Below are 10001 nucleotides of genomic sequence, written 5' to 3'. Positions count from 1 at the left end.
TCCTCACTTGTCTCTGAAGAGCCTTTTCTCCAGGCCTTTATACAGACACAGACTTGATACTGTGGCAGCCTGGCTTTTGAGTGACCCAGGACTGGAAATACCCCCGGCAGATCAATGCCGCACATTAAAACCAAGCCTCTTGAAGGTTGCAGTGGAGGTGTTGTGTGGATGGAATGAAATTCCTCACTAATTCCTCTCTGGCAACTTGGGTGGATCTGAGTGGGAACAGCCTAGAGAGGATGACATTCCACCACAGAGGCAGCATCTGCAGCAGGCTCTGAGGGAGGTTCTAGATCTCTTCCTGACGGCCAGTCGCAAGAGCTCCCACCCACCCTGCACCTCCACAGCCCACGTGCTCCAGGAGGACCTGGCCCCAGCCGGTCCTCAGTCCCATGTGCACAGGCTCAGGACAGTGAGGTGATGCAGGTGAAATCCCAAGTGACGACTGTTTTCACACTCATCCATGTGCCCTTAGCTGCAGATTTCCCCTGAGCTTCCCGCCAGAGTCCATAGAGAGGAGGACAGGACAGTCCAGGGCACGCAGCCTGGGGACACCAGTGAGTTCTTCCCAGGCATGCAGGAGCCAGAGCCACAGCCTCATTGACCTCCAGATCCTGGTACTGGGCCTGGGGTCTAGAGACTCAATACAGGCCACGTCTGCAGGGGATTAATGTGAAGGACAGGTGTGGACAACTGTGTGGGTGACTGCACCTCTGCATGTAACCACAGCTCAGCGGTGCCCACGACTGGGCTCTGTGGGTCACAGAGCAGCCCCCGGTCCTGACCGATGGCCCCTCACATGTCACCAGCAAGAAGAAAGGGGACAACAGGATCAAAGCTTGGCTGGACGCTGGGCTGTGTGAGCAGAACGGTGGGCCTTGAAATCCATCAGTGACATGGAGGCCCTGGCTCTGCACAACATCCCGTGCACTCCGACCTGAGGATAAAGACTGACCTAGCCAGGGAGTCCACTGCGTCTCTCCTGAGTCTGAGAGGAAAGGCCTGAGCAGGGTTCTTGACCTTCCTCATGTTTGACCCCAGTGATCTCAGCTGTGTCCACCAACCATGCATGGTGCTGTGTCTGGTCCTCTCAAGGATGCATCATCAACCACAACAGAACCACGACAATGGAAGATGGAAAAAGCTGTGTTCTGAGGGGTGGGAGAACAGTAAGAACACAGTGGACAGCTCTGTGGGGGACGCTGCGTCCTGTGGAGAGGCCAGGCACACAGAGGAGTCAGGGCCTGAGTGCTCCACAGCTGCTCCTGTGACTGCCATGACCTCAGTGTGAGCCCAGCACCCCCTGCTGGTGCTGACTGAGCATGACCTCAGTGTGAGCCGAGCGCCCCCTGTTGGTGCTGACTGAGCATGACCTCAGTGGGAGCCCAGCGCCCCCTTCTGGTGCTGACTGAGCATGACCTCAGTGGGAGCCCAGCGCCCCCTTCTGGTGCTGACTGAGCATGACCTCAGTGTGTGCCCAGCGCCCCCTGCTGGTGCTGACTGAGCATGACCTCAGTGGGAGCCGAGCGCCCCTGCTGTTGCTGAGCGCCATGCAGGGAGGTTTGTGTCTGGATTTCCTGCACTGTTTGTCTGTAGCACAGCAATATAGGGCCGTGTCCTCCACTCTCAGGCTGTTCATCTGCAGGTAAAGTGTGCTCTTGCTGTTGTCTTTGGAGATGGTGAAGCAGCCCTTCACAGAATCTGTGTACTGTATGTTACTACTACATAAATGGATGAAATCCACTCCAGCCCCTTCCCTGGAGCCTGGCGCAGCCAGTTCATCCAATAACTACTGAAGGTGAATCCAGAGGCTGCACAGGAGAGGCTCAGGGACCCCCCAGGCTGCACCAAGCCTCCCCCAGACTCCACCAGCCGCACCTCACACTGCACACCTGCAAACACAGAGAATCCAGGTCAGCAATGGTCACACACATGCACGGTTCCTCCCACTTAGCTCCACTCACATAACCAGTGTCCCTTCTTCTCTGCAAATTAACTTGTAAAATGGTCACAAGGAAAACCCAGGTCAGAGCCTCCTCCATGGTAGAGGTCTGTGCCCAGTGCTGATCTCAGGATGGATCCCCTGGAAGTCAGGCCTGACCTGCAGAGCTGCAGCTTTTCATGAGCAGAGGGAGGCTCTGTTTTCATGTCCTCTTGGTATATAGGCAGCTCTGGGGTGGAATCTGAGCAAAGGCAGTGCAGAGAAGACAGGAGAATCAGGCAGTCAGCAGTGACAATGATCACATGGAAGAGAACACAGACCTCATCGCACAGCAGAGCGAATGCGTTAGGAGACCTCATTTTACTGCATTTTACACAGCACAGACAGTCATCGCTCACATTAGGTGTCATGATGTGTGCATGTGTCACATTGTTGGTGGTATGAATTTGTAATCAAAGAGTCTCGATTGCTAGAGGTGCATTGCCCTTGAGCTGTGTGTGCAGCCGTCTTTACTGTATTTGCTTTAGTGATTTGGGATATGGCCATGCATTTTTCCCGGTGGTATGGGTTGTGTTCTCCTATCTGTGCTTTCTGTGCAGCTGAATGGATTGCTGTGCATGACCGTGTTCATCTCTGGGCTGACACTGTGTCTCTGGGACTGGCTTCAGTCATTCCTGCCAGTCTCCCCTACCGAGGAGGGGCAACGAACCCATCTGACCATTTTGTCACTTTTAAACTATGGAAATGCACTTATTTTATTTGCTGGAAACTTGTTCAGCTTTACCACATAGAGGACTTGTTTATAACATTTCATAAGCACCACAGCACAGGGAAGTCTGCTTCACCAGCAGCACAGTCAGGAAATGGGGCATTCTTCTGGAAGCATATCTTTGGCTTCCGCTCTACCCCTCCTCCCACTAGCAGTGGTTGTGGGTTAAGGAAGGCTGTGTGCTTCCTACTGCAGATATGCTAATGGGATCATTTTAGGGTGGTCGTTTTATGTTCACTTTTCATCTACTTTTATTTTGGTATTTGGGTTTGAAATCACAGCCTTGTGTTTGCTCAGCACGCTCTCTACCATGTCTTCAGCTCCTTTGACTCCATGCTGTTTCTCACATAGGGTGAAATGACTTTGTCCAAGGCTGGCCTCATGCTGTTATCTTCCTAGGATGCCCATTATATTTGAGTTAACAGGGTGGGCCCATGCCTGGATTATTGTGAAATACGGTCTCATCAACTTCTTGTTCAGGCTGGCCTCAATCCATAGTTTGCTGGATGTTTTCCCCTGCATAGCCTCCAAGTTCAGCTCAGTGGTGTCTTTGTCCATTCTTGGTGGTATAAACGTATCCCTGATGGGGAAACCTGTAGAGGGTGAGGATTTGTTTCTCATAGCCTGGGGTCAAGGTGTTCAAGATCAAGCACTTTTCTGTCTGCTTTGGGCTGTTTTTCTGCTTCCTAGGTGGTCTACATGCTGTGTCCTCGTGTGGCAGAAGAGACACCTGCGTCCTTCCCTTGCAGGATGGGAAGGAAAGACCAGCTCCCTTCCTCAAGGGGACAGGAGGACACTCATCATCCATGAGTCAGGCAAAAGGGTTAAATTCCAGGTCATGAATGTTGGGGAGCCAAGGCACTCACCCCATACCTTCCCACCTCTGCCTGGACCTTTTTCACATTGTACCTTCCAAATGATTTATCCATAGGACCCACAGCAAAGTGCTAGTGCCCCCAGGGCTAATTTTACATTCAGATTCCAATGCTTTACTATCATCTGAAACACACAGTGTTGAGTCACAAGTTACATGTGTTGTAAATACAACATGATCCTGGAATAGGGCAGACATTCCCAGAGGGATGATGGGAAAGAAAAGGTAACCATAGTTACCAATGAAATCCAAACATCAACTAGGAGACATGAAACCTGAGAGACTGCACCATTTTCCAAGGCTTGAGTTCCTGCTGGGCTCACACAGTGTTGACGTGCACACACGAGGTCTCACACATATATACTGTACTGTGTACAGGTGTGCACATACAGTGTGGACGTGTACACACGAAGTCTCAGTCATTTATATGTTGTAGTGGGTACAGGTATGCATAAACAGTGTGGACCTGGACACATATGGTCTCTCTCTCTCTCTCTCTTACACACACACACTCATACACAGTACTGGGCACACCTGGGCAAGGAGCCCCATGCATGGGGTCTGTGGGTCTGCAGCTCTCCCAGGCTGGATTTTCACTGAGCTTTGTCTCCTGCAGTACTGAGCACAGGTCACAAGGGCATGCAGGGCAGTGTGGAGTGGTCTGTTCAGGGCATCCTGAGCTGCACGGTGCCCGCACCATTCATGCCCCGCTTTGCCCTCATCCTGAGCCCTGCGTCTGTGATGGAGTGGCTGCTCCAAGGCTCCATTCAGGTCTCAGCTCAGGGAGCTGCACTTGGCTTCCTCTTTCCATCACAGTCTCTTATCAGAGCTCCTGGACCACTCCAGCGTTCATGCCAAAGCTCATCTCTCTGCTCTGTCAGGTTTTCTGTTTACTTCTTTTTTCAAGCTAGTCCTGGGCCTTGAACCTGAGCCTGGACTCTTTCCCTGAGCTCCGTTTGCTCAAAGCTGGCACTCTTCCACCAGAGCTAGCACAACTTCTTTCTTTGTCTGTGATTAGTGGGAGATAAACATCTCACAGAATTTCTGGCATAGTGCGATTTTGAACTGTGATCCTCAGATCTGATCATCCTGAAAGATAAGATGACAGGTGTGAGCCACCAGTGTTGGGCCATTTTTTCTTTCAAATTAGCTTCATTGTACCAAATAATGGGTTTCATTATGACATTTTCACACGAGAGTGTAATGCACTTTGATTGCACACTCTCCTGCCCCTGACCAATCTTGCTGGCTTCCACATGCTATTGCCATTCCTATTTTATATTCATGCTGTTGATCTTCTCCAGATCTTTATTCCACCTAAGAGACAAAAATACAGTATTACTCCTTTGGAGTCTGGCTTATTTTCATCAACAAAGTGTTCTCTATTTCTTCAATTTTTCTTCCAGTGATGTAAGTTCTTTCCTCTTTATAGCTGAATATTTCCATTCTATATACATCATTCCTCTTTATAGCTGAGTAATTCCATTCTGTATACGTAACACAATTTCTAGGTTCATGCATTGAGGAATCCATTGAAGGGAACCAAGTCTGATCCCCAAACCTTTCCTATGTGGACAGTTCAAGACAAACACAACTGTGCAATCACTATATCATAGACTGCCCGAGACCCCTTGGGTGTGTGCAGGAGTAAGGAGAAGGATCATGGTGGCTTGGCTTTTAGTCTGTGGAGGGTTTTCCATTCTGAGTCCCATAGTGCACTCGCTCACATTCTGAGGGCACCATGGAAGGTTTCTTTTCCTGCATCTTTGTCAGTTCCCGTATCTTTTCTTGATGATCGTCAGGGTATAGTGTAGGGAGCCAAAAGGGAGTCTCTCAGCATGATAGGCTTGACTATCTCACTGGAACATCTTGAGGCTGTTTACAGAATCCAATCCTTTCATCCTGCCCCAAGCAAACACCCTGTAGCTGCTAACGACCACTTTTTCACACTGCTCTAAGCAAACATCCTGCAGCTGCTACGGCCAATGAAAAAGCTTCCTTATTCTAAGCATATAAATACCCCTTTGTGAAAAATAAAAATTTGCAGCTTGATCAGAATCCCTGTCTTGCTGTCATTCTTCATGTCTCTTGTCCCTTCATTCCTTCTTGCTTAGGTTCACTGCCCTCGTTGAAGTCCTGCGGGTCGGGACAACTGGCGCCAATGTGGGGCATGAGCCTCTGACTAAGGAAGGAACGCCGTCCTCCGGGAAAACTTGGCCAAGTACAGTCCGAGATCGCCTTGACAGACCCTGCGGAGAGACAGATCCAGGAGGAGAGTGAGGACAATGCACTGTGAGTGACCCACCATGGAACAAGCAATATCGTCACATGAGCTATTTCTGTCAGACCTCAAGGAGACCCTCAAGACATGGGTAACACGGGTTAAGAAAAGGGATTTACAGGGGCTGGGAAGGTGGCTCAGTGGTAGAGCGCTTGCCTTGCATGCATGAGGCCCTGGGTTCGATCCCTCAGCACCACATAAGCAGGAAAAAAGCCAGAAGTGGTGCTATGGCTCAAGTGGTGGAACGCTAGCCTTGAGCTGAAGAGCTGAGGGACAGCGCCCAGGCCCAGAGTTCAGGCCCCACGACTGGACCACGCCCCCCCCAAAAAAAAGAAAAGGGATTTACAATTATTTTTCTCATTCATAGAGGACTTGTGTCCTGTTCCCCTTTGAAGGAGCCATAGATGCAAAAAGATGGCAAGGAGTAGGAGATTAACAGATTATTATGAAACTTTGGTTCGGAAAAGGTTCCTGCTACCACCTTTTCCTATTGGAATTTGATTAATGACATTTTAAAATGTTCTCTATTTGATAGTGAAATTTTAAAACTTGTAAAAACGGGAGAGGAGGTTCTCCAACATGCCTCTCGGCCCCCCGGGGATTGCCCATCGGTTGTATTAGATATGCCTTCTGGTCCATTTACTGAAAATCCCTTCCTTTTGTGGCCTGGCCCTTCAAGGGCCCACTGCCCCTCCAGATCCAGATGTTTTTTCTCTCCCCACTTTACCTAACCTGGCCCCTTTACGCGAGTCCCTTCAACATAGGCGAGAACACCTTCAACTTTTAAAAGAACTGCGGTCCCTTGATTATGAACTCTGCACACTGGCCTTGGCCGATATGCCAAAACTGCCTAATAAAATTAAGGTTAGATCACACCATCAATCAGTTCTCACCTTTCCAGTAACTCAGAGACAGACAGATAGGACCTCAGAGGGTGAGGAGGACGAATCAGAAGAGGAGGAAAAGGAGGATGAGGAACAGGATACTGGGGATGAAGAGGAACAACCCACGCAGAAAAAGGCCAACAAGAGTATAAGAGGCTTAGCCTTCAGTTTGTTGAAAAGCTTAAAAATGCATGTGTCCAATATGGCCTGACTGCACCTTATACGTTAGCCTTGTTAGAAAACCAAAGTGCGTGCTGGCTCACCCCTAATGATTGGAAGTTCCTGGCCTGCGCCACCCTTAGTGGGGGTGATTTTCTTTTATGGGATGCAGACTTTAAGGAACAATGTAGAGAGACCGTGCAAAAAAAAATTGGCTAAAACATCTTCAAAAACCTGGACCTATACTAAACTTTTGGGTAAAGCCGCCCTTTGATACCAATGTTAAACAGGCGAGCTTTCCTACCAAACTTTTGGGACAAATTCAAAATGCTGGCCTTTATGCTTGGAAGCATCTCCCTCAAAAGGGATCGGCTACTACTTCCCTGGCAAAAGTTAGACAGGGGCCAGAGGAACCCTACAGTGACTTTGTCTCACGGCTTAACTTGGCTGCAGAAAAGCTTCTTGGGCCGAGTGAAAGTGAAGGTGCCTTTATTACATCTTGCCTTTGAAAATGCTAATCCAGCATGTCAAGATGTCCTCTGGCCACATAAAAACAAGGGTGACCTCTCTGAGTTCGTCAGGCTTAGTGCTGGAGTAGGGACCACTCATGCCATGGGGCTTGCCATAGGCGCTGCTTTTACTAAGGCATTTCAAAGTTCAGTCCCTGGCTAGGTACTTGCTTTAATTGTAAACAACCTGGTCACTTAGCATGTGAATGTCCCTTGGCAAACAAAGCCAAGGGGCAATGCCCTCCCAAGCTACAGGTAGACCACTCCCTGCCACTCTTTGTCTTTTAGATCAAGAAAAAGTGGCCCCAAGGTGGCTGCCAGAATGCTTGATAAAACAGGTGAATGGCTTACCACAACCCAGGGGAAACCTTCCCCCCCCCCCCCCCAGGATGATGCCTTTTCTCTTACAGATGCAGCTAGAACTCCAGACGTGGACTCTCTTGTTTGAATTTATTAAATAACAGATTAATCTCTTGGCTTCTAAACCCATACAGGTTCATCACCATTGCCTTGATATGGCAGACCAAGGCATTGAGATCTAGGATTTACCCCAGGCTTTTAATTAGTGTTTTGCCATGTGCTAGTTCCATTGGGAACCCTCCCCCTTTCCTTTTTCTTATTTAGAAAACCTTTCTCCTTATTCATAACTCCTGACCATTCAACGGGCAAGACCTATTGCGCCAGTGCCATAAGGGATAGGTTCGCCCCTCCTTCTATACTCTCCTCTGCTTGGGGGAGGATGCACCTATGGGAGGAAGAAAAAATGCTCAAATCAAGGGTGCAGGTAAGACTGCAGGGGGATGGATCCGAGAGATCCCAAAACCCAAGACCCCCTGAGTGGCAAGCTCTGGTGCATGACGGTTGGCATGCATACCCACAAGCCGTCTCCTCAAAAAACATGCCAAGGCCTGTAAAATTCCCCTCCCCGAGTGAGGACGCTTGCTCAGAGTGGAGAAAAACCCTGGGCCCTTAGAGGAACAGAGCCTCTGTCACCCCCTTAAAAAGAACAGCCAACAATTGATGGTCAATTTTCTAAATAAGAAAGGGGGAGATGTTGGGAGCCAAAAGGGAGTCTCTCAGCATGATAGGCTTGCCGATCTCACTGGAACATCTTGAGGCTGTTTACAGAATCCAATCTTTTCATCCTGCCCCAAGCAAATACCCTGTAGCTGCTAATGACGACCTTTTCACACTGCCCTAAACCAACATCCTGCAGCTGCTACGGCCAATGAAAATCTTCCTTATTCTAAGCATATAAATACCCCTGTGTGAAAAATAAAAATTTGCAGCTTGATCAGAATCCTTGTCTTACTGTCATTCTTCATGTCTCTTGTCCCTTCATTCCTTCTTGCTTAGGTTCATTGCCCTCGTTGAAGTCCTGCGGGTCGGGACAGTACAGTTGGAATGCAATGCAGTCATGATGTGCATTTCGTTTATGACTGAGAATATTGAATATCTTTTTGTGTTATTGGCCATAGGAGATTCTTATTTTGAGCTCTGACCAATTCCTCTATATAGTTATTAATGGAATTGTGTGTATACTGGTGTTTAATTATTTGAGGGATTCATGTATCCTGGAAATTCATCCTCTGTCAGATGCATGTATGGCCAAGATTTCGTCCCCTTCTGCATATGGTGTGTTTACTGTACAAATTGAATGTTATTCTCTCCTCATGGCAAAATGTGAATTAAGTCTTGTCCACTTCCAGCACTACTTCTTTTCCTCCAGGTCTTTGGTACTTCCAAGTGACAGTAACACTTTCACTTTCCATTTCTGAGAAGAAGGCCATGGGACTTTTGATGGAGATTGATCAAGTCTTTAGACTTCTTTTGGTAAAATGGCCATTTTCACAGTATCTGTTTTCTCGATCCTTGTAATTTAATGTCCTTCCACTCCCTTGATTTTTATGACTGTCCCCTTCAATTCCTTACGTCAGTGTTTTAGAGTTGTCATTGTAGAGGGCCTTCTGTCCTTGGGTATATTTATGCTGGGCATTTTATTTTTTTATTGTTTTTGTTGTGAAAAGACTGTACAGAGGGGTTAGAATTACATGGGCAAGATAATGAGTATATTTCTTATCAAGCATTGTAGCCTCCTCCTTTGTTTCCCCTTCCCATCCCTTCCCATCCTCTTCCCTCACCTCCATCCAATCCTCCCCCCCCACATCAAAGTTGTAAAGTTCGTTTTCGACATAATGACTTGTAAATCTCATTGTTGTAATGGGTCCACCTGTATCCCTATTTAAACGATTTATTTTTTCCCTTTCCCTCCACAAATTATACTGACATCATAAACAAGGGTTATACCATAGGGGAGAGATATACAAAGCAACAAAGAAATAATCTTATAAATGTGTTAGAAACAATTGCGTGAAAGAAGAAAACATTTAAATATGTATCTTAGGTATCCTTTCCCTAATATCAACTTATTTGAACTTTTCTGCTTGACTTAGACACATACTAGTTTTTTTTTGTGTTTTGTTTTTTTGGGGGGTCCAGTTGTGGGGCCTGAACTCTGGGCCTGGGCACTGTCCCTCAGCTCTTCAGCTCAAGGCTAGCACTCTACCACTTGAGCCACAGCAC

This window comes from Dipodomys spectabilis, unplaced genomic scaffold (genome assembly GCF_019054845.1).
Source record: "Dipodomys spectabilis isolate Male_0828 unplaced genomic scaffold, ASM1905484v1 ptg000657l, whole genome shotgun sequence".
NCBI lineage: Eukaryota > Metazoa > Chordata > Mammalia > Rodentia > Heteromyidae > Dipodomys > Dipodomys spectabilis.
Note: the sequence above shows the minus strand (reverse complement) of the source record.